The sequence below is a fragment of the Petromyzon marinus genome (genome assembly GCF_048934315.1).
Source record: "Petromyzon marinus isolate PM22_M1 ecotype Great Lakes invasive population chromosome 67 unlocalized genomic scaffold, UKy_Petmar_22M1.pri1.0 chr67_unloc.5, whole genome shotgun sequence".
Lineage (NCBI taxonomy): Eukaryota > Metazoa > Chordata > Hyperoartia > Petromyzontiformes > Petromyzontidae > Petromyzon > Petromyzon marinus.
Genome location: NW_027422595.1, coordinates 53,675 through 80,096, shown reverse-complemented (window position 1 = coordinate 80,096; position 26,422 = coordinate 53,675). Strand labels below are relative to the sequence as shown.

Below are 26,422 nucleotides of genomic sequence, written 5' to 3'. Positions count from 1 at the left end.
GTGTAGCGTGGTGTGTGTGTAGTGTGTGTAGTGTGTGTAGTGTGTAGTGTAGTGTGTGTGTAGCGTGGTGTGTGTAGTGTGTCTGTGTTTGTGAAGTGTGTGTGTAGTGTAGCGTGGTGTGTGTGTGTAGTGTAGCGTGGTGTGTGTCTGTGTATAGTGTGTGTGTATAGGGTGTCTGTGTATAGTGTGTCTGTGTGTGTGTAGTGTAGTGTGTATGTAGTGTGTGTGTAGTGTAGCGTGGTGTGTGTCTGTGTGTGTGTAGTGTGTGTGGTGTAGCGTGGTGTGTGTATGTAGTGGATGTGTAGTGTAGCGTGGTGTGTGTATGTAGTGTGTGTGTAGTGTAGCGTGGTGTGTGTCTGTGTGTAGTGTGTGTGTAGTGTGTATGTAGTGTGTGTGTAGTGTAGCGTGGTGTGTGTCTGTGTGTGTGTAGTGTGTGTGTGTAGTGTGTGTATCTGTGTGTGTATCTGTGTGTGTGTAGTGTGTGTAGTGTAGTGTGTATGTAGTGTAGCGTGGTGTGTGTGTAGTGTGTGTAGTGTAGTGTGTGTTTAGCGTGGTGTGTGTGTAGTGTGTCTGTGTTTGTATAGTGTGTGTGTGTAGTGTAGCGTGGTGTTTGTAGTGTAGTGTGTATGTAGTGTAGTGTGTGTGTAGTGTGTGTATATTGTGTCTGTGTGTGTGTAGTGTGTGTGTGTGTAGCGTGGTGTGTGTCTGTGTGTGTGTAGTGTGTGTGTGTAGCGTGGTGTGTGTCTGTGTGTATGTAGTGTAGTGTGTGTAGCGTGGTGTGTGTCTGTGTGTATGTAGTGTGTCTCTGTGTGTGTAGTGTGTGTGTAGTGTAGTGTGTAGTGTAGCATGGTGTGTGTGTAGTGTGTGTATGTGTAGTGTGTGTAGTGTAGTGTGTGTGTAGTGTGTAGTGTGTGTGTAGTGTAGTGTGTGTAGTGTGTCTGTGTGTGTGTAGTGTGTGTGTAGTGTAGCGTGGTGTGTGTCTGTGTGTGTAGTGTGTGTAGTGTAGCGTGGTGTGTGAGTGTAGTGTAGCGTGGTGTGTCTGTGTATAGTGTGTGTGTGTATAGTGTGTCTGTGTGTGTAGTGTAGTGTGTATGTAATGTGTGTGTAGTGTAGCGTGGTGTGTGTCTGTGTGTGTGTAGTGTGTGTAGTGTAGCGTGGTGTTGTGTCTGTGTATAGTGTGTGTATAGTGTGTCTGTGTATAGTGTATCTGTGTGTGTAGTGTAGTGTGTATGTAGTGTGTGTAGTGTAGCGTGGTGTGTGTGTGTAGCGTGGTGTGTGTCTGTGTGTGTAGTGTGTGTGTGTAGCGTGGTGTGTGTCTGTGTGTGTGTAGCGTGGTGTGTGTCTGTGCGTGTGTAGTGTAGTGTGTATGTAGTGTGTGTGTAGCGTGGTGTGTGTGTGTAGCGTGGTGTGTGTCTGTGTGTGTGTAGCGTGGTGTGTATGTAGTGTGTGTGTAGCGTGGTGTGTGTCTCTGTGTGTGTAGCGTGGTGTGTGTCTCTGTGTGTGTAGTGTAGTGTGTATGTAGTGTGTGTGTAGCGTGGTGTGTTCACACACCCTCCCTCCCCCTCCGTGCCGGTCCTCTTGTGCTTTTCGGTCATTTTATGCTAATTCCTTTGTCAAAGCGTTTTGTTTCCTCCCACACAGCTTAAAAGGACGCGACCTGGGCTTGGCTGTCTTCACTCCAACGCTGTTCTCGTGACAGTACGGTCCCCTTCACCTGATGAAGGCGACTTGTGTTGTGGCCGAAACGTCGTGATTTTTGTTGTTTTATTTTTTACCTACGTGACTTTACCGAATAGAATCAAAGAGTATGGATCCTTGCAGTCACGAAAGCTTCAAATCTAGAATAGTGTGTGGGTGTAGTGTGTGTGTATAGTGTGTCTGTGTGTGTGTAGCGTGTGGTTTGTGTGTGTGTGTATAGTGTGTGTGGTGTGTGTGTGTAGTGTGTCTGTATAGTGTTTTTGTAGTGTGTATGTAGTGTAGTGTGTCTGTGTGTGTGTAGCGTGGTGTTTGTGTGTAGTGTGTATGTAGTGTGTGTGTAGTGTAGCGTGGTGTGTGTGTAGTGTAGTGTGTATGTAGTGTGTGTGTAGCGTGGTGTGTGTGTGTAGCGTGTAGTGTGTGTAGTGTAGTGTGTCTGTATAGTGTGTGTGTAGAGTGTGTAGTGTAGTGTGTGTAGTGTGTCTGTGTGTGTGTAGTGTAGTGTGTGGGTGTAGTGTAATGCGTCTGTGTGTGTGTAGTGTGTATGTAGTGTGTGTGTGTATATATAGTGTGTCTGTGTGTGTGTAGCGTGTGGTGTGTGTGTACAGTGTGTGCGGTGTGTGTGTAGTGTGTGTGTAGAGTGTGTAGTGTAGTGTGTGTAGTGTGTCTGTGTGTGTGTGTAGTGTAGTGTGTTCGTGTAGTGTAGTGCGTCTTTGTGTGTGTAGTGTGTATGTAGTGTGTGTGTGTATATATAGTGTGTCTGTGTAGCGTGTGGTGTGTGTGTGTAGTGTGTGTGTAGTGTGTCTGTGTTGTTTGTGTGTGTAGTGTGTCTGTGTAGTTTGTGTGTGTAGTGTGTGTGTGTAGTGTATGTGTCTGTGTGTGTAGTGTGTGTGTGTAGTGTGTGACCTCCTGTCACTGGTGCTGGCTAAAAGTGGCCCCTCGGGATAGAGTTATCTTGTTGGGTGACTTCAATGACCGAGTTGGTCATGATGCTGGCACCTGGTCTGGAGTGATTGGAGGGCATGGGCCAGATCAGCTCAATAACAACGGTACGAGGCTGCTAGATTTTTGTGCAGCTCATGGGCTTGTAATTACCAACACGCTGTTCCGGCATCGGCGCATCCACACAACATCATGGATGCATGCCGGGTCCAAGCAAGAACATCTGCTGGACTACATAGTGACGGACCAGCGGATGCGAGCCCATGTCCTTGACACCAGGACCTACCGTGGAGCTGATCTGCCCACTGACCATCGACTAGTCATCTGTAAGATGCGCCTGCCATTTTTCCACTCCGGTGGTGGGTGTACACCCAGGACCCCATTCCAACCTAAAGTGGCCTGGTCTCAGTTATCTGATGAAAGTTACAAACGAGAATTTCATCATCGCTTGCGACTGAGGTTGGCATCGTCCCCCACTCCTCCTGATGTTGAGGGGAAATGGGCGAGGTTTAGGACTATGGCTTATACAGCTGCAATGGCTGCTTGGGTACACGGTCCAGACCTCCCAGAGACCCTGGCTGACAGAGGAGGTTTTCAAGCTGGCTGAGAAAAAGCGACAGGCCCACTCTCATCGGCTACAGCATCCCACGGAGAATGAGGAGGCTTACCACAGCCTTTGCTCGGAGGTTCGGAGAGCCGTGAGGGCCTGCAAGAATGGGTGGTGGTCGCGGGTTGCTGAGGAGATGGAGTCTGCCTCAGTGGCCCGCGATCACAAATCTCTCTTTAATTCCATTAAAAAAGTAACCTGCAGCGCCACACCTATTACCATCATTAGGGGAAAAAACGGTGATCCAATCTCCGACCTCCAGGAACAGGTTTGCAGATTTGCTGAGCATTTCTGTGAGGTCCTGGGGGAGGGGAAATCCCTCAGCCAGAAAAACAACGTGGCACAAAGTGGGGATGACCCTGCCGAGGCTGCGGTGCCTCAAATATTGGAAGAAGTCACCCCCTGTGAGTGGTTGGCTGAGGTGCCATCTGAGGAAGTACTGAAGGCGATCCAGAGTCTGAGACCAGGAAATGCACTGGGCAGATATAATCTCCCAGGCGAAATGCTGAGGGAGGGTGGCGTTTGTGCACAGACTGCCATACATGACATCATAACAATAGTCTGGACCACTGGACGGGTTCTGCAGCACTGGAAGGATGCCCTGGTGGTCCCCCTTTTTAAGAAGGGGGGCCGCACAGACTGTAACAACTACAGGGGCATCTCACTCCTCAGTGTGCCGGGAAAGGTCCTGGCAAGGATTATTCAGCATCGCCTTGCCAGGCACGCTGAGGAGAGGCTTGCGGAGCCCCAATGCGGTTTCAGGAAAGGGCGGTCCTGCACAGATGCCATCTTTTCTGTCCGTTTCCTACAGCAGAGGTGTAGGGAATTCCAACAAGACCTACATCTCTGCTTTATTGACCTGGTCAAGGCCTATGATACCATCAGTAGGCCAGGGCTCTGGGTTGTTCTTCGTGCTTCCGGAGTCCCTGACCCTCTACTCACGATCATTAAGGACCTTCATGATGGTGAGCGGGCCCGGGTAACACTACGTGGCAGGGAGTCGGAGCCATTCCCTGTTCACCTTGGGGTGCGACAGGGATGTCCTCTGGCTCCCGCATTATTTAACATATTTTTCGACCACGTAGTCCGTGAAGGCTTTGATGGCTGTACCAGAGGAATTTCCATCTGGTACAGATACAATGGGAAGCTAATCGATGCCCAGGTGCGGTCAAGGGATGGCTCCCTATTGGTCAAGTATGTTAGGTATGCCGATGATCTGGTAATTTCCACTCAGAGGAGTTGGAGGCGCTGCTGCTGAATCTGGAGCGTGCCACTAAGAGGTGGGGCCTTACCATCAGCCCCACTAAAACTAAGCACCTGCCTGGGTATTTTGTACCATCGGGAAACCCACAACTCCCAATCGGTGATGGGGAAGTTGTGGAGAGAGTGGAGAGTTTCCCATACCTGGGCAGTGTGCTCATGACTGGCTCCGGTTTGACAGCAGAGGTCTCGCTCCGAATCAGTCGAGCGGCATTATCTTTTCATCGGTTGCGTAATGCGGTGTGGATGCTACCTGGTCTGTCGCTCCGCACTAAGCTTCAGGTCTTCTCGGCCACGGTCATTCCCTCCCTTCTCTACGCTTGCGAAACGCGGACCCCCCTAATGGAGCATCTTCGCCGATTGGAAACATTTAGGCTGGCTTGCCTACGATCAATCCTGGTTTTAAGCAGGCTGGATTGTGTGAGGAGCTCACAAATCATTGAAAGATCTGGGCAAAGTCCTACTGATAATCTATTTCGGCAGGCAAGGCTGCGTTCGCTGGGTCATGTAGCCCGCATGCCCAGCAACCGCATGCCTAAACAGCTTTTGTTCGGCCGGATAGAGGGGGCTAGATAAGAGATGGAGTGACATGGTACAGGAGGATGTGGAGCTGAGTGGACTTGCCGATGACTGGTACCAGCGGTGTCAAGATCGGCCTCTGTGGAGGAGGCTCGTGAAGGACGCTGCTGGGCAGTTTGAGGCAGGCGCCTTCCAACAACAACGGAGGGCGGAGGAGCGACGTTCACAACAACGAGCGGAGCGCTGGGTGGCTAAATCACAGCAAAATTGGCACAGTAGGGGGCGCAGGTGGTGCATCAGCAAGTCGTCTCAGTCAGTCGATCTGTGGCACCTGGGTCTGCCCCGTGACCTCCTGCCAGCGGGCGTTCGACACTTCACGTGGCTTCAAGGTGCACATAGCCTGGCACAAACGCCGCGGTGACGTCACTGTCACTTAGTGAGAGAGTGGGGAGTGGTAGCGGAGTCACTGGAGCGGTTATCCGGGGGTCCTTTGTCTTGGTGTGCGCCTCTGTGTGCTTGCGACGATATGGACTGGTGGGTGAGTGGGTGGGTGGGTGGTTGGGTGAGTGGGTGGGTGAGTGAGTGAGTGGGTGAGTGAGTGAGTGATTGGGTGAGTGAGTGGGTGAGTGAGTTGGTGGGTGAGTGAGTGGGTGAGTGAGTGAGTGGGTGAGTGGGTGGTTGGGTGAGTGGGTGGGTGAGTGAGTGGGTGAGTGAGTGAGTGATTGGGTGAGTGGGTGAGTGAGTTGGTGGGTGAGTGAGTGGGTGAGTGAGTGAGTGGGTGAGTGGGTGGGTGAATGGGTGGGTGAGTGGGTGGGTTTGTGGGTGGGTGGGTGAGTGAGTGGGTGGGTGGGTTAGTGGGTGGGAGGGTTGGTGGATAGGTGAGTTATTGGTTGAGTGGATGAGTGGGTGGGTGAGTGGGTGGGTGGGTTGGAGAGTGGGTGAGTTGGTGAGTGGGTGGATTGGTGGGTGGGTGGATTGGGGAGTGGGTGGGTGAGTGGCACGGGCTATCGAAGAGATGCAGCTGATGCGGTAGGGAAGGATGTAGATCCTGGCACAGTAGGGGGGTTACAGGTGGTGCATCTATCTGCCAGCCATCTCAGTCAGTCAACCCGTGGCACCACTTGAGTCTGATTCAACAGCCCTTGCCCCAACTATCTTGGGAGACTACACGGGGGGCCTTTGTCGTTGCTTCTGTGCGCGTGCTGAAGTGGCTGGGCGTGCTAAGTGGCTTTAATGACGGCGCATTCACTCCCACCCCTCTCTCCCTCGCTCCCTCCCTCCCCTCCCTCCCTCCCTCCCCTCCCTCCCTCCGTCGCTCCCTCCAACCCTCCCCTAACTCCCCTCCCTCGCTCCCTCCCTCCCCTCCCTCCTTCCCCTCCCTCCCTCGCTCCCTCCCCTCCCTCTCCTCCCCTCCATCCCTCCCTCCCTCCCCTCCCTCCCTCCCTCGCCTCCCTCGCTCCCTCCCCAGTCCATTAAAGCCTCTGGCTCGCGCCACGCTCAGCGCATTGGCTCATCGCGACTCCGAGGTGAGCGAGCGAACGAGTGGGGCACGTGAACCCCCGGGCCGCGTGAACCCCCGGGCCGCGTAACCCCCGGGCCGCGTGAACCCCCGGGCCGCGTGAACCCCCGGGCCGCGTGAACCCCCGGGCCGCGTGAACCCCCTGGCCGCGTGCACCCCCGGGCCGCGTGAACCCCCGGGCCGCGTGATGGGTTAGCGAATTTGTTGATCATGTGACCCTCACCACGTTCTAGTGATGGGTTAGTGACTTTGCTGACCACGTGACCATCACCACGTTCTAGTGATGGGTTAGTGACTTTGCTGACCACGTGACCATCACCACGTTCTAGTGATGGGTTAGTGATTTTGCTGATCACGTGACCATCACCACGTTCTGGTGATGGGTTAGTGACTTTGTTGATCATGTGACCATCACCACGTTCTAGTGATGGGTTAGTGACTTGCTGATCACGTGACCATCGCCACGTTCTAGTGATGGGTTAGTGACTTTGCTGACCACGTGACCATCACCACGTTCTAGTGATGGGTTAGTGATTTTGTTGATCACGTGACCATCACCACGTTCTGGTGATGGGTTAGTGACTTTGTTGATCACGTGACCATCACCACGTTCTAGTGATGGGTTTGTAACTTTGCTGACCACGTGACCATCACCACATTCTAGTGATGGGTTAGTGACTTTGTTGACCACGTGACCATCACCACGTTCAAGTGATGGGTTAGTGACTTGTTGATCACGTGACCATCACCACGTTCTAGTGATGGGTTTAGTGACTTTGTTGATCACGTGACCATCACCACGTTTCTAGTGATGGGTTAGTGACTTTGTTAATCACGTGACCATCACCACGTTCTAGTGATGGGTTTGTGACTTTGCTGACCACGTGACCATCACCACGTTCTCGAGATGGGTTAGTGACTTTGCTGACCACGTGACCATCACCACGTTCTAGTGATGGGTTAGTGACTTGTTGATCACGTGACCATCACCACGTTCTGGTGATGGGTTAGTGACTTTGCTGACCACGTGACCATCACCACGTTCTAGTGATGGGTTAGTGACTTGCTGATCACGTGACCATCACCACGTTCTAGTGATGGGTTAGTGACTTTGCTGACCACGTGACCATCACCACGTTCTACTGATGGGTTTAGTAACTTTGCTGACCACGTGACCATCACCACGTTCTAGTGATGGGTTAGTGACTTTGCTGACCACGTGACCATCACCACGTTCTAGTGATGGGTTAGTGACGTTGTTGATCACGTGACCATCACCACGTTCTATTGATGGGTTAGTGACTTTGCTGATCGCGTGACCATCACCACGTTCTAGTGATGGGTTAGTGACTTTGTTGATCACGTGACCATCACCACGTTCTAGTGATGGGTTAGTGACTTTGTTGATCACGTGACCATCACCACGTTCTAGTGATGGGTTAGTGACTGTTGATCACGTGAGCATCACCACGTTCTACTGATGGGTTAGTGACTTTGCTGATCACGTGACCATCATCACGTTCTAGTGATGGGTTAGTGACTTTGTTGATCACGTGACCATCACCACGTTCTAGTGATGGGTTAGTGACTTTGCTGACCACGTGACCATCACCACGTTCTAGTGATGGGTTAGTGACTTTGCTGACCACGTGACCATCACCACGTTCTAGTGATGGGTTAGTGATTTTGCTGATCACGTGACCATCACCACGTTCTCGTGATGGGTTAGTGACTTTGTTGATCACGTGACCATCACCACGTTCTAGTGATGGGTTAGTGATTTTGCTTATCACGTGACCATCACCACGTTCTAGTGATGGGTTAGTGACTTTGCTGACCACGTGACCATCACCACGTTCTAGTGATGGGTTAGTGATTTTGCTGATCACGTGACCATCACCACGTTCTCGTGATGGGTTAGTGACTTTGTTGATCACGTGACCATCACCACGTTCTGGTGATGGGTTAGTGACTTTGCTGATCACGTGACCATCATCACGTTCTGGTGATGGGTTAGTGACTTTGCTGACCACGTGACCATCACCACGTTCTAGTGATGGGTTAGTGACTTGCTGATCACGTGACCATCACCACGTTGTAGTGATGGGTTAGTGAGTTTGTTGATCATGTGACCATCACCACGTTCTAGTGATGGGTTAGTGACTTTGCTGATCACGTGACCATCACCACGTTCTAGTGATGGGTTAGTGACTTTGTGATCACGTGACCATCACCACGTTCTAGTGATGGGTTAGTGACTTTGTTGATCACGTGACCATCACCACGTTCTAGTGATGGGTTAGTGACTTTGCTGATCACGTGACATCACCACGTTCTAGTGATGGGTTTATTGACTTTGCTGATCACGTGACCATCACCACGTTCTTGTGATGGGTTAGTGACTTTGCTGATCACGTGACCATCATCACGTTCTCGTGATGGGTTAGTGACTTTACTGATCACGTGACCATCACCACGTTCTAGTGATGGGTTAGTGATTTTGCTGATCACGTGACCATCACCACGTTCTAGTGATGGGTTAGTGACGTTGCTGATCACGTGACCATCATCACGTTCTGGTGATGGGTTAGTGACTTTGCTGACCACGTGACCATCACCACGTTCTAGTGATGGGTTAGTGACTTGCTGATCACGTGACCATCACCACGTTGTAGTGATGGGTTAGTGAGTTTGTTGATCATGTGACCATCACCACGTTCTAGTGATGGGTTAGTGACTTTGCTGATCACGTGACCATCACCACGTTCTAGTGATGGGTTAGTGACTTTGTGATCACGTGACCATCACCACGTTCTAGTGATGGGTTAGTGACTTTGTTGATCACGTGACCATCACCACGTTCTAGTGATGGGTTAGTGACTTTCCTGATCACGTGACATCACCACGTTCTAGTGATGGGTTTATTGACTTTGCTGATCACGTGACCATCACCACGTTCTTGTGATGGGTTAGTGACTTTGCTGATCACGTGACCATCATCACGTTCTCGTGATGGGTTAGTGACTTTACTGATCACGTGACCATCACCACGTTCTAGTGATGGGTTAGTGATTTTGCTGATCACGTGACCATCACCACGTTCTAGTGATGGGCTAGTTACTTTGCTGATCACGTGACCATCACCACGTTCTAGTGATGGGTTAGTGACTTTGCTGACCACGTGACCATCACCACGTTCTAGTGATGGGTTAGTGAGTTTGCTGATCACGTCACCATCACCACGTTCTAGTAATGGGTTAGTGTCTTTGCTCATCACGTGACTATCACCACGTTCTAGTGATGGGTTATTGACTTTGCTGACCACGTGACCATCACCACGTTCTAGTGATGGGTTAGTGACTTTGCTGATCACGTGACCATCACCACGTTCTAGTGATGGGTTTAATGACTTTGCTGATCACGTGACCATCACCACGTTCTAGTGATGGGTTTATTGACTTGCTGATCGCCCCCCATCACCCTGTATTTATTTTTCACTCCTGTCATTGTGCGTGTGCGTTGCTTATTGACTCAGAGAGAGAGAGAGAGAGGACGACTGAGAGAGAGAGGACGACTCAGAGAGAGAGGACGACTCAGGGAGTGGACGACTCAGAGAGAGAGGACGACTCAGAGAGAACGACTCATAGAGATAGAGGACGACTCAGAGAGATAGAGAGGACGACTCAGAGAGATAGAGAGGACGACTCAGTGAGAGAGAAAGGACGACTCAGAGAGAGAGGACGACTCAGAGAGAGAGGACGACTCAGAGAGAGGACCACTCAGAGAGAGAGGACGACTCAGAGAGAGAGGACGACTCAGAGAGAGAACGACTCAGAGAGAGAGGACGACTCAGAGAGAGAACGACTCAGAGAGAGAGGACGACTCAGAGAGAGAGGACGACTCAGAGAGAGAGAGGACGACTCAGAGAGAGAGGACGACTCAGAGAGAGGACGACTCAGAGAGAGAGGACGACTCAAGAGAGAGAGGACGACTCATAGAGAGAGAGGACGATTCAGAGTGAGGGAGGACGACTCAGAGAGGACGACTCATAGAGATAGAGGACGACTCAGAGAGATAGAGAGGACGACTCAGAGAGAGAGAAAGGACGACTCAGAGAGAACGACTCAGATAGAGAGAGGACGACTCAGAGAGAGAGGACGACTCAGAGAGAGGACGACTCAGAGAGAGTGAGGACGACTCAGGGAGAGAGGATGACTCAGAGGGAGAGAGGACGACTCAGAGAGAGAGAGGACGACTCAGAGAGAGGACGACTCAGAGAGAGGGGACGACTCAGAGAGAGAGAGAGGACGACTCAGAGAGAGAGGACGACTCATAGAGAGAGAGAGGACGACTCAGAGGGAGGACGACTCAGAGAGAGTACGACTCAGAGTGAGGGAAGACGACTCAGATAGAGAGGACGACTCAGAGAGAGAGGACGACTCAGAGACAGAGGACGACTCAGAGAGAGAGGACGACTCAGAGAGAGGACGACTCAGAGAGAGAGGACGACTCAGAGAGAGTTCGACTCAGAGAGAGAGGGCGACTCAGAGTGAGGGAGGACGACTCAGAGAGAGAGGACGACTCAGAGAGAGAGGACGACTCAGAGAGAGAGGACGACTCAGAGAGAGGACGACTCAGAGAGAGAACTACTCAGAGACAGAGGACGACTCAGAGAGAGAGAGGACGACTCAGAGAGAGAGGACGACTCAGAGAGACAGAGGACGACTCAGAGAGAGAGGACGACTCAGAGAGAGGACGACTCAGAGAGAGAGGACGACTCAGAGAGAGTTCGACTCAGAGAGAGAGGGCGACTCAGAGTGAGGGAGGACGACTCAGAGAGAGAGGACGACTCAGAGAGAGAGGACGACTCAGAGAGAGAGGACGACTCAGAGAGAGGACGACTCAGAGAGAGAACTACTCAGAGACAGAGGACGACTCAGAGAGAGAGAGGACGACTCAGAGAGAGAGGACGACTCAGAGAGACAGAGGACGACTCAGAGAGAGAGGACGACTCAGAGAGAGAGAGGACGACTCAGAGAGAGAGGACGACTCAGAGACAGAGTGGACGACTCAGAGAGAGAGGACGACTCAGAGAGAGAGGACGACTCAGAGTGAGGGAGGACGACTCAGAGAGAGAGGACGACTCAGAGACAGAGGACGACTCAAAGAGAGAGGACGACTCAGAGAGAGAGAGGACGACTCAGAGAGATAGGACCACTCAGAGAGAGAGGACGACTCAGAGACAGAATGGACGACTCAGAGAGAGAGGACGACTCAGAGGGAGAGGACGACTCAGAGAGAGGACGACTCAGAGAGAGAGGACGACTCAGAGGGAGAGAGGACGACTCAGAGAGAGAGGACGAGTCAGAGGGAGAGGACGACTCAGAGAGAGAGGACGACTCAGAGGGAGAGAGGACGACTCAGGGAGAGAGAGGACGACTCAGAGACAGAGTGGACGACTCAGAGAGAGAGGACGACTCAGAGAGAGAGGCCGACTCAGAGACAGAGTGGACGACTCAGAGAGAGAGGACGACTCAGAGAGAGAGAGAGGACGACTCAGGGAGAGAGAGGACGACTCAGAGACAGAGTGGACGACTCAGAGAGAGGACGACTCAGAGAGAGAGGACGACTCGAGAGAGAGAGGACGACTCAGAGAGAGAGGACGACTCAGATAGAGAGAGGACGACTCAGAGAGAGAGGACGACTCAGATAGAGAGGACGACTCAAAGAGAGAGAGGACGACTCAGAGAGAGAGAGGACGACTCAGAGAGAGAGGACGACTCAGATAGAGAGAGAGGACGACTCAGAGAGAGAGGATGACTCAGATAGAGAGGACGACTCAGAGAGAGAGGACGACTCAGAGAGACGACGACTCAGAGTGAGAGAGAACGACTCAAAGAGAGAGAGGACGACTCAGAGAGAGAGGACGACTCAGAGTGAGGGTGGACGACTCAGAGAGAGAGGACGACTCTGAGAGAGGACGACTCAGAGAGAGAGGACGACTCAGAGAGAGAGGACGACTCAGAGAGAATGAGAACGACTCAGATTCTTCACAAACATGCTCCGTTGGTTAGATTTAAAACTACAGGCAACAGCCCACCATGGTTTGATCCTTTGATTACTAAACTCATGAAGACTAGGGACAAGGCTTGGGCATGTGCTCAGAAAAGTAATTTGGTAAATGACTGGCTAGAACACAGGATTTTAAGGAATAGATGCGTCAAAAAAATACGGCATGCAAAAAAATGCCTACTTTTCCTCCACTCTCCTGGAATCACACGGAAATGCCAGGATCTTCTGGAAAACAATCAAATGTCTCGAAAAGGCATCCAAAGCAGATAGATAATCTGCCCATTGAGCTTAACCGAAATGTGGAATATTTTTCAGAGCCCCAAAAAATAGTTTACAATTTTGACCTTCATTTTTCTGAAGCTAGTGACCTTTTTGATCATGTATTGGGAGTCACCCCTGCGCATGCAAATTCCTACACCCCTGTCCAAACATTAAACGAATTTAGTTTCCAGCCAATCCACGAAAGTAATGTTCTGAAACAACTGTCCTACCTCAAAGGGTCCTCCTCTACCGGAGCAGATAGTTTTCCCGTCTTTGCTCTACTAACTGTTGGTCACCTAATATACAAACCTATAGGCCCATATTTTCAACCTGTCCATCAAAGAAGCATCAGTTCTTCTAGAATGGAAACATTCCTATGTCTGTCCACTTCACAAAGGGGGCCCTAAAGATGATCCAAATAACTACCGACCTATCTCAATTTTGTCCCCGTTGATGAAAAATTTGGAAAAATTATTGAACTATCAAATTAGCAGTTTCCTGTCCAACAACAATCTACTACATCTAAAACAATCTGGGTTCCGAAAAAAATACAGCACCACATCTGCTGCATTAGACTATTTGAATCAAATTTACAATAGCCTTGATAATAAGCAGTACTGTGCCTGTCTTTTTCTTGACCTGTCCAAAACTTTTGATACAGTCAACCACACATACCCTGCTTAGTAAACTAAGTTGCCTCGGTTTCTCCAAACACGCAGCAGAATGGTTAAAAAAGGACCTCTCTTCTCGCACCCGAACTGTATTCACAGATGGTTGGAGGTCAAACAGTGTTAAGATAACAAAAGGGGTTCCACAGGGTTCCATCCTCGGCCCCCTCTTGTTCTCTCTTTATGTCAATGACTTGGGCACTGACCTGGATCATTCCAGGGTAAATCTATTCGCAGATGACACGATACTGATTACTACTGGCCGCTCTCCGAATGACGTGATTGCTAAGCTCCAGGGTGATTTCAACAAACTACAACATCAGCTGGTTGCTCTTAAACTAGTCCTGAATGCCTCCAAAACCAAGGTGCTATGCTTCTCACCAGGACTAAAGCAGGAAGTTATTTTTCCCCAATTACATTCCTTAAATAATTATCAAAATAGAGCAAGTCAAGATCTATAAGTATCTTGGGGGCATCCTGGATTCAAAACTGAATTTCCAAGATCACATTGATTATATTGGTAAGACGACAAAAATAAAAATTGGTTTTCTGTATCGACACAAGCACTGCTTCCCCCCAATGTTCCGTTTGGAATTGATAAAAGCTACCATACTGCCTCTACTTGATTACTGTGACATCGTGTATAAATCAGCCCCCAGTACTGTACTGAAGAAGCTTGATTCCATATATCACTCGGCCTTAAGAGTTGCATTGAATTGCCCATATAGGACCCACCACTGTGATCTTTACATTGGGTCAAACTTAACTTCTCTTAATGTTCGACAGCCGAATTTTCTCTCTGTTTCGAAGAACAAATGTGACCTAAGGTCTTCGCTCATTTACCAGATTCACATTCCTTATTGCCGTACAAATACTGGAGGAAGGGCTATTGCTATTGATGCCCCCAGGGTCTGGAATGCTATCGCCAATAAACTGCAACTTGAATCACTACCTATGAGATCTTCACTCAAAACTGCTCAAGAGGAGTTGTACACCCCTAGCTGCCACTGCTATTCAGTGGCCTAAAATCAAATGTTTCGCTCCGGATGACTGCTGCAAAGTATGATCTTGTGTTTTGATTTAGTGTGCTGATCTTTAAAGGTGCATTGAACAATTTTGATACTCCGACTGATGCTCCTGCTGTTGTGGAGTGATTCATGTAGCGAGCTATGGCTACAGGGTTTGGTGGTACATGTTGTTTATGTCGTTTATTGTAAAATTTCGGTCACAGTTCCTATGATCACTGTTACATTGCTTTTATGGCTTTATTTTGGTGATTTCGAAAACGTTTTTTGGTTTGGCCATGTTTGTTTGTTGTAGTACGGAGTTAGACTGATGGCCTTAATCTAAGTTGTCTTGTGGTTGTTGTTGTTGTTTGACTTGCATCCCACTGGGATTTTTGCACACAGCATTGGTAGTGTACACGGTGCTTTTTCTGGAAGATTTTTTGCTGTTTTTCCTGGATTTTTCTGTTTGCGCGTAGTCACTTGAAGATGTTTTTCTTGATCATATTTTAGTTTTTTGTTTGTTGCGGTGGCACCCGATTCAAGAGCCGAATGGCTCACAGGGCTATAGACCAAATAAATTAAAGTAAAACTGAGGCCACTATGGGTTTGAATTGGGTCCTGGGTGTGGGCAGATCAGCTCCACGGTAGGTCCTGGTGTCAAGGACATGGGCCCGCATCTGCTGGTCCGTCACTATGTAGTCCAGCAGATGTTCTTGCTTGGACCCGGCATGCATCCACGATGTGGTGTGGATGCGCCGATGCAAGAACAGCGTGTCGGTAATTACAAGCCCATGGGCTGCACAAAAATCTAGCAGCCTCCTACCGTTGTTATTAGGGCCAGCCCAAAGTAGCCTGGGGCTTACAGCTTCCCACACCTCACCACCACGCTCCCACGCCCCCTTCATTTTTTTATTCAGAAGAAGAGCCACTCCCTTTTGTTTGGCAGTCTCCTGCCCCGAGTAGAGGACTGCCCACCCCTCATGGTGGCAGGAGCCAGAGCCGGTCCACCGGACCTCCTGAATGCCACAGAGATCCAGGCGGTACCAGTCCAGCTCCCGACAGAGGAGTGGCAGCCTCTCCTCCGCAGTGAGCGTTCGAACATTCCACGTGGCCACCCGTAGTGGCTTTTGCTGATTCAGTCTCCTGGCTCCGCCAAATGGGGTTTGGCCCGGGGCCTCCGGCCCAAGCTTAATTCGATCTTTTTTGTGGTTTGGTGGTAATTGACTTGGAGGTGGAGGGGTTACCAGCCCCTCGCACCCGTCCAGAGCCCCCTCCGGCCGCTGTGGTGGTCACAGATGAGGGGAATGTCCCACCACCACCCCCACCACCACCACCACCACTACCCCCACCACCACCACCACCACTACCACCACCCCCACCACTACCACCCCCACCACTACCACCCCCACCACCACCACCACCCCCACCACCACCACCACCCCCACCACCACCACTACCACCACCACCACCACCACTACCACCACCACCACCCCCACCACCACCACCACCACCCCCACCAGCCCTGCCCGTCTGTGTGCTCCCATCGCGTGGTGTCTCCGCGCTCTGTTTGGGTTTCGCGAACTTCGAAATTAAATCACCGCCGAGGTGCCGCGTCAGCGGTGGCGGTGGCATTAGCGGCGCTCCCAGCGATGGGGACGCCATCAACATCATCATCAACATCATCATCAACATCATCATCAACATCATCGTCATCATCAACATCATCATCAACATCATCATCATCAACATCATCATCAACATCATCATCAACATCATCATCAACATCATCATCATCAACATCATCATCATCAACATCATCATCAACATCATCATCATCATCAACATCATCATCAACATCATCATCGACATCATCATCGACATCATCGACATCATCAACATCATCATCAACATCATCATCATCACCATCAACATCATCATCAACATCATCATCAACATCAGCAGCAGCAGAGGCATCAGCAGCAGCATCAGCAGCGGTATCAGCAGCAGCATCATCATCAGCACCAGCAGCTGTATCATCATCATCATTATTAGAGCGAGCAGCTGTATCATCATCATCAGCACCATCACCGCCACCATCACCACCATCACCACCATCACTACCACCATCACCGCCACCACCACCAACACCAACCCCACCACCACCACCATCACCACCATCACCGCCACCACCATCACCACCATCACCGCCACCATCACCACCATCACCACCACCACCATCACCACCGCCATCACCGCCACCACCATCACCGCCACCACCATCACCGCCACCACCACCACCGCCACCACCGCCACCACCGCCACCACCGCCATCACCGCCACCACCATCACCACCATCACCACCACCATCACCACCAACCCCACCACCACCACCACCGCCATCACCGCCACCACCATCACCACCGCCACCACCGCCACCACCGCCATCACCGCCACCACCACCACCATCACCACCACCAACACCAACCCCACCACCGCCATCACCGCCACCATCACCACCATCATCACCACCACTCTGCCGTGTCCCGTACCCTCATTTTACCCCCCGGCCCCGCCCCTCGTCCCCCCCCCCCTTTTGACCCCCCCACCCCGCGCTGATGGATTTTGAAACCCGACCCCCACCGAGACGCGGAGGAGCCCAGTTACCCAGCCCTCCCAGCTCCACCCTGAGCCCAGCTCCACCCTGAGCCCAGCTCCACCCTGAGCCCAGCTCCACCCTGAGCCCAGCTCCACCCTGAGCGCAGCTCCACCACTGGGACCAGTTACCCAGCCCGCCCAGCTCCACCCTGAGCCCAGCTCCACCCTGAGCCCAGCTCCACCCTGATCCCAGCTCCACCCTGACCCCAGCTCCACCCTGAGCCCAGCTCCACCACTGGGACCAGTCACCAAGCCCTCCCAGCTCCACCCTGAGCCCAGCTCCACCCTGAGCTCAGCTCCACCCTGAGCCCAACTCCATCACTGGGACCAGTCACCCAGCCCTCCCAGCTCCACCCTGAGCCCAGCTCCACCCTGAGCCCAGCTCCACCCTGAGCCCAGCTCCACCCTGAACCCAGCTCCACCACTGGGACCAGTCACCCAGCCCTCCCAGCTCCACCCTGAGCCCAGCTCCACCCTGAGCCCAGCTCCACCATGAGCCCAGCTCCACCCTGAGCCCAGCTCCACCCTGAGCCCAGCTCCACCAATGGGACCAGTTTCCCAGATCACCCAGCTCCACACTGAGCCCAGCTCCACCCCCGTAACCAAAAAAAAATTATCCCTCTGAGAATGAGGTTCAATATCGACCCTGACGATGCCTGCTGCTGTAGATGTGGAGTCTGCGTCTCTCATCATCATCATCACGTTGGCAAGGAGATGTTAACTACCTCGCCTGGTATACAGGAGGTCGTGGGTTCCATCGCGACCCTGACGATGCCTGCTGCTGTATTTGTGGAGTCTGCGTCTCTCATCATCATCATCATCACGTTGGCTAGGAGATGTTAACTACCTCGCCTGGTCTACAGGAGGTCATGGGTTCCATCCCGACCCTGACGATGCCTGCTGCTGTATATGTAGAGTCTGCGTCTCTCTCTCATCATCATCACGGTGGCTATGAGATGTTGACTACCTCGCCTGGTCTACAGGAGGTCGTGGGTTTGCGTGCCTCTTTATCTCTCATCAAAATAAGCTGCCCGGTGCAAATGAAAAAAAAACCCCGTAAAAATAGCTTTTAATAGCTTTCGAGTCTTAGGGGAAATGCGACGTGCCCGGTGAAGGTGTCTCTCCTCCTCTAACCCCATCGATGAGCAAGCGGGCTCACAGTCGTGGGGCTCGATTCGCACGTTCACTCGTGAACAGACGCCCGAAGACACAGGGAAGACGGCTACCGCGTGTGTGGGCCTCTTAGCACAGTGATTCTTAGCATGGGGTGGCGTGCACCACAGGTGAAGAACCACTGCGCTACACTATACACTACTATACACTACTATACACTACACTATACACTACTATACACTATGATACACTACACTATACACTACACTATACACTACTATACACTACTATACACTACTATACACTACACTATACACTACTATACACTACTATACACTACACTATACACTACTATACAATACTATACACTACACTATACACTACACTATAGACTACTATACACTACTATACACTACACTATACACTATACTATACACTACTATACACTACACTAAACACTACTATACACTACTATACACTATACACTACACTATAGACTACTATACACTACTATACACTACACTATACACTACTATACACTACTATACACTACTATACACTACACTATACACTACTATACACTACTATACACTACACTATACACTACACTATACACTACTATACACTACTATACACTACACTATACACTACGATACACTACGATACACTACACTATACACTACACTATACACTACTATACACTACACTATACACTACTATACACTACACTATACACTACACTATACACTACATTATACACTACACTATACACTACACTTTACGCTACTATACACTGCACTATACACTACTTAACACTGCAATACACACTGCACTATACACTATTATACTCTACACTATGCACTACTATACACTATACACTACTATACACTACACTATACACTACACTATACACTACTATACACTACTATACACTACACACTACTATACACTACTATACACTACACTATACACTACGATACACTACAATACATTACACTATACACTACACTATACACTATACTATACACTACTATACACTACACTATACACTACACTATACACTACACTATACACTACACTATACACTACTATACACTACACTATACACTACACACTACTATACACTACTATACACTACACTATACACTACTATACACTACTATACACTACACTATACACTACTATACACTACACTATACACAACTATACACTACTATACACTACACTATACACTACTATACAATACTATACACTACACTATACACTACTATACACTACACTATACACTACACTATGCACTACTATACACTACACTATACACTACTATACACTACACTATACACTACTATACACTACACTATACACTACTATACGCTACTATACACTACTATACACTGCACTATACACTACACTATACACTACTATACAATACTATACACTACACTATACACTACTATACACTACACTATACACTACACTATACACTACTATACACTACACTATACACTACTATACACTACACTATACACTACTATACACTACACTATACACTACTATACGCTACTATACACTACTATACACTGCACTATACACTACACTATACACTATTATACACTACTATACACTACACTATAGACTACTATACACTACTATACACTAAACTATACACTACTATACACTACACTATACACTACACTATACACTACTATACACTACTATACACTACACTATACACTACTATACACTACACTATACACTACTATACACTACACTATGCACTACTATACACTACACTATACACTACACTATAGACTACTATACACTACACTATACACTACACTATACACTACACTATACACTACACTATACACTACACTATACACTATACACTACTATACACTACACTATGCACTACTATACACTACACTATACACTACACTATAGACTACTATACACTACACTATACACTACACTATACACTACACTATACACTACACTATACACTACTATACACTACTATACACTACACTATACACTACTATACACTACACTATACACTACTATACACTACACTATGCACTACTATACACTACACTATACACTACTATACGCTACTATACACTACTATACACTGCACTATACACTACACTATACACTACTATACAATACTATACACTACACTATACACTACTATACACTACACTATACACTACACTATACACTACTATACACTACACTATACACTACTATACACTACACTATACACTACTATACACTACACTATACACTACTATACGCTACTATACACTACTATACACTGCACTATACACTACACTATACACTATTATACACTACTATACACTACACTATAGACTACTATACACTACTATACACTAAACTATACACTACTATACACTACACTATACACTACACTATACACTACTATACACTACTATACACTACACTATACACTACTATACACTACTATACACTACACTATACACTACTATACACTACACTATACACTACTATACACTACACTATGCACTACTATACACTACACTATACACTACACTATAGACTACTATACACTACACTATACACTACACTATACACTACACTATACACTACACTATACACTATACACTACTATACACTACACTATGCACTACTATACACTACACTATACACTACACTATAGACTACTATACACTACACTATACACTACACTATACACTACACTATACACTACACTATACACTACACTATACACTACTATACACTACTATACACTACACTATACACTACTATACACTACACTATACACTACTATACACTACACTATGCACTACTATACACTACACTATACACTACACTATACACTACACTATACACTACATTATACACTACACTATACACTACTATACACTACACTTTACACTACACTATACACTACTATACACTACACTATACACTACACTATACACTACACTATATACTACACTATACACTACACTATACACTCCTATACACTACACTATACACTACTACACACTACACTATACACTACATTATACACTGCACTATACACTACTACACACTACACTATACACTACACTATACACTACACTATACACTACTAAACACTACACTCTACACTACTATACAATACACTACTATACACTACACTATACACTACACTATACACTACTATACACTACACTATACACTACACTACTATACACTATACACTACACTACTATACACTACACTATACACTTCTACACTATACACTACACTATACACTACTACACTATACACTACACTTCTATACACTACACTACTATACACTACACTACTATACACTACACTATACACTACACTATATTCTACACTATACACTACACTACTATACACTACACTACAATACACTACTATACACTACACTACTATACACTACACTATACACTACACTACTATACACTACACTATACACTTCTACACTATACACTACTATACACTACACTATACACTACACTACTATACACTACACTATACACTTCTACACTATACACTACACTACTATACACTACACTATACACTACTACACTATACACTACACTACTATACACTACACTACTATACACTACACTACTATACACTACACTATACACTACACTATACACTACACTATACACTACTATACACTACACTATACACTACTATACACTACTATACACTACACTACTATACACTACACTATACACTACACTACTATACACTACACTATACACTTCTACACTATACACTTCTACACTATACACTACACTACTATACACTACACTATACACTACTACACTATACACTACACTACTATACACTACACTACTATACACTACACTACTATACACTACACTATACACTACACTATACACTACACTATACACTACTATACACTACACTATACACTACTATACACTACTATACACTACTATACACTACACTATACACTACACTATACACTACACTACTATACACTACACTATACACTTCTACACTACACTATACACTTCTACACTATACACAACACTACTATACACTACACTATACACTACTACACTATACACTACACTACTATACACTACACTACTATACACTACACTATACACTACACTATATACTACACTATACACTACACTACTATACACTACACTACTATACACTACACTATACACTACACTATACACTACTACACTATACACTACACTATACACTACTACACTATACACTACACTACTATACACTACACTATACACTACTACACTATACGACTTGTTCGTAAGTCGACTTGTTCGTAAGTCGACTTGTTCGTAAGTCGACTTGTTCGTCAGTCGATTTGTTCGTGAGTCGACTTGTTCGTTAGGCGACTTATTCGTCAGTCGACTTGTTCGTGAGTCGACTTGTTCGTAAGTCGACTTGGTCGTAAGGCGACTTATTCGTAAGTCGACTTGTTCGTGAGTCGACTTGTTCGTAAGTCGATTTGTTCGTAAGTCGATTTGTTCGTAAGTCGATTTGTTCCTAAGTCGACTTGTTCGTAGTTGATAAATCGATGTGTTCATAAGTCGACTTGTTCGTAAGTCGACTTGTTCGTCAGTCGATTTCTTCGTCAGTCGACTTGTTCGTAAGTCGACTTGTTCGTCAGTCGATTTGTTCGTCAGTCGACTTGTTCGTGAGTCGATTTGTTCCTAAGTCGACTTGTTCGTCAGTTGATTTGTTCGTGAGTCGATTTGTTCCTAAGTCGACTTGTTAGTCAGTCGACTTGTTCGTCAGTCGACTTGTTCGTGAGTCGATGTGTTCATAAGTCGATTTGTTCCTAAGTCGATTTGTTGAATATCCCACAACGTCACAGCGACAAACACGACCCACGCGCACACGGTGGCCTGTGGCAAAGCATCGGCAAAGGTGAACGCATCGGAGGAAGTTCATCACCGCGCGCGCACCAACACACCGCTACTCGTTTGAGGCTGAGTCAACCTAGCGGTGGCCCAGGAACAAGGGCGCGGACAATCGCTGCCACCGGCGAAGGCCGTGAGCGGAGAATCGAACCCCGCTTGGCCGCCGAGCCCGTTGTGCGGTTCACTTCAGGCCGAGGTTCGTAGCGCACCACGCTAACCGTTGCGCCACCGCTCCCTCCACCCCCCCACCCACCCCCCCCACTCCCACCACCACCAGCACTGCCACACACACGCAGACACTGGACACTCGGCTAATGAATCTCAATGGGATGTCCCCTCGCGCAGTCAACGTTAACAAAGGGTGGCGGTGGCGGTGGTGGTGGTGCGAGTGGCAAGAGACGAGGAATCTCGGCAGCTTACTCAGCCCCGGGGATAAACGCGCTGGGGTGACACGGGACGGCGATTCCGTGGGCTCTCAGCTGGTTTAAGAGAGCGCCTGAGTGGCAAGCGGCTGATGAATCTCAGAGGCTTGACCCGTCTCTCTCTCCGAAATGTGTTCAATAAAGGGCGTCAGTCATTACCGAAGAGACCACGATTCTCAGAGGGATGGATGTCCCTCGGTCGAAGCGGATGATGAAATCTCTGAACTAAACTGTGTTGATGATAGCTCAGCGAAAGTGGGCTCATCGTCGTGTGGACATTCATCGCGACAGACAGACACCCTCGACGCGAGGGTTACGTTGAATCTAAATGTTGGAGGGGGGAAAACTCCGGAGGAGGATCTGGAGAAAAATCCACGCGACCACGGGGAGAGAGAGAGAGAGAGAGGGGGCATCGCCAGGGTCGGGATGGAACCCAAGACCTCCTGTATACCAGGCGAGGTAGTTAACATCTTCTAGCCACCGTGATGATGATGAGAGAGAGAGAGACTCCAAATATACAGCAGCAGGCATCGTCAGGGTCGGGATGGAACCCACGACCTCCTGTAGATCTGGCGAGGTAGTTAACAGCTCCTAGCCACCGTGATGATGATGAGAGAGAGAGAGACGCATACTCCAAATATACAGCAGCAGGTATCGTCAGGTTCAAGATGGAACCCACGACCTCCTGTAGACCAGGCGAGGTAGTCAACATCTCATAGCCACCGTGATGATGATGAGAGAGAGACGCATACTCCAAATATACAGCAGCAGCAGGCATCGTCAGGTTCGAGATCGAACCCTCGACCTCCTGTAGACCTGGCGAGGTAGTCAACATCTCCTAGCCACCGTGATGATGATGAGAGAGAGAGAGACGCAGACTCCAAATATACAGCAGCAGCAGGCATCGTCAGAGTCGGGATCGAACCCACGACCTCCTGTAGACCAGGCGCGGTAGTTAACATCTCCTAGCCACCGTGATGATGATGAGAGAGAGACGCAGACTCCAAATATACAGCAACAGCAGCAGGCGTCGTCAGGGTCGGGATCGAACCTCAGTCTCAAGAGGGCTAATCCGTCTCTTTCTCTGTCTCTATCTCTGTCTCACTCTCTCTTCATGCGTGTCTATCTGGGTCTCTCTGTCTCTCCTCTGTCTCTCAAATAGTGAAATAAAGGACGCGCAGTCAGTTCCAAAGAGACAATGGTTCTCAGAGGGGCACTCATGAGGCTAAATTTATCTCTCCCTTCCGAGAGAGCGAGCGAGCGAGGTTTCCTGCGTGCCCTTCCAAACCAAACAGAGCTCACTGACTCTCAATGGGGGGGGGGGGTGACACGGGGGGGGGGGGGAGAGTGGTGGTGCAGCGGTTAGCGCTACGAACCCGGCAAATTCCCCGGGCTCGAGTCACTGGACACCACCAACGCAGGGTCCTGGGCCCCCCCCCCCCCTCCACCTCCTGTAGGTCGACTCAGCCTCAAATGGGTGCCGGATTTGCCGTAAAATAATTAATTAAGAACCGAAATGGTTTAAAACATCTTTCCAATGGTTACTAAGCCAGAATCCATCTTCCCGGTTGAAATTGTCTCTGTGCTTGTATATGTGAATGGCCTCATGAACGAATCTCTCATGGTAGCCGGTTGGCTTGCAAAGAACCTCCGTCTTGGAGAAGTCAATGTCATGTGAGCCCACTGAATTATAACAGTGATCTGCCACGGCGGAGGAGTTCGTTCTACCGTGTTTCAAGTCTGCTTTATGTTCGCGGATGTGGTCCGAGATATGTCGTTTGGTTTCTCCAATGTAGCTACTACCACAAAGGCACTTTAGTTTGTAAACGCCTGGGTACTGTATGTCAGGAACAGCATCTTTTACAGATGGAACCAGATCACGGATTTTACGTACTGTGTTGAATCGGACCTGGATCTTGTGTTTATTCAGGATTTTGGAGATATTTTTAGTGACCTCTGCAATGTAGGGTAAGGTGATGGTTTTGAGTGGCTCCACAAGAGGATCCTTCTTCGTGACTGGAGTGATGGCTTTGCGGATTGTGTAGTCGGAGTAACCATTAGCCCTGAGAGCCTGGTGTACGTGTTTGAGTTCACTGGTAATGTGTTCCTGGTCGGAAATGCATTGGGCTCTATGGTATAGAGTCTTGATGAGGGAGTTCTTCTGGGATGGATAGTGGTGGGAATCCGGTTTCAAGTAAGCATCTGTATGGGTAGCTTTCCTGTAGACAGAGTGGCTGATTGAGCCATCAGGTCTCCTTTTAATTAAGACATCCAAAAAGGGTAGCTTGCCATCTTTTTCCACCTCCATGGTAAATCTGATGGCTGGGTGTATGGAATTGATGTGGTCCTGGAATTAGTCTAGAGCAGGCTGGCCATGTGGCCAGATGACAAAAGTGTCATCCACGTACCTCTTCCATAAGGTCGGGCGTAGAGTGGCAGTCTGGATGGCGTCAGTTTCAAATTTTTCCATGAATACGTTGGCTACAACTGGAGACAGGGGAGAGCCCATTGGGGTGCCCTCAGTCTGTTTGTAGAAAGTTCCATTCCAGGTGAAGTATGTGTTGGTTAAGCAATGTCTCACCAGGGGGGGTACATCAGTATGCAGTCATTGATGAACCAAGTCTTCAATGATAGCGATGGTGTCACGTACCGGAACTTTGGTGAATAAGGACACCACATCAAAACTGACAAGCAGGTCGTCTGGGGACAGGGAAATACCTTTGATTG

At 48.5% G+C, this 26,422-nt stretch overlaps 1 protein-coding gene across 1 annotated transcript in view; it reads left to right on the top strand.

The window, feature by feature from the left end:
* The first annotated feature begins 6,445 nt into the window (after nt 1-6,445).
* LOC142907973 (putative defense protein 3) overlaps nt 6,446-26,422 on the top strand; it is a 38,955-nt gene continuing 18,978 nt past the window's right edge. The window contains exon 1 of the mRNA XM_076058034.1: nt 6,446-6,549. The gene's annotated coding sequence lies outside the window, so the exon portion shown is untranslated. The remainder of the gene's footprint in view (nt 6,550-26,422) is intronic.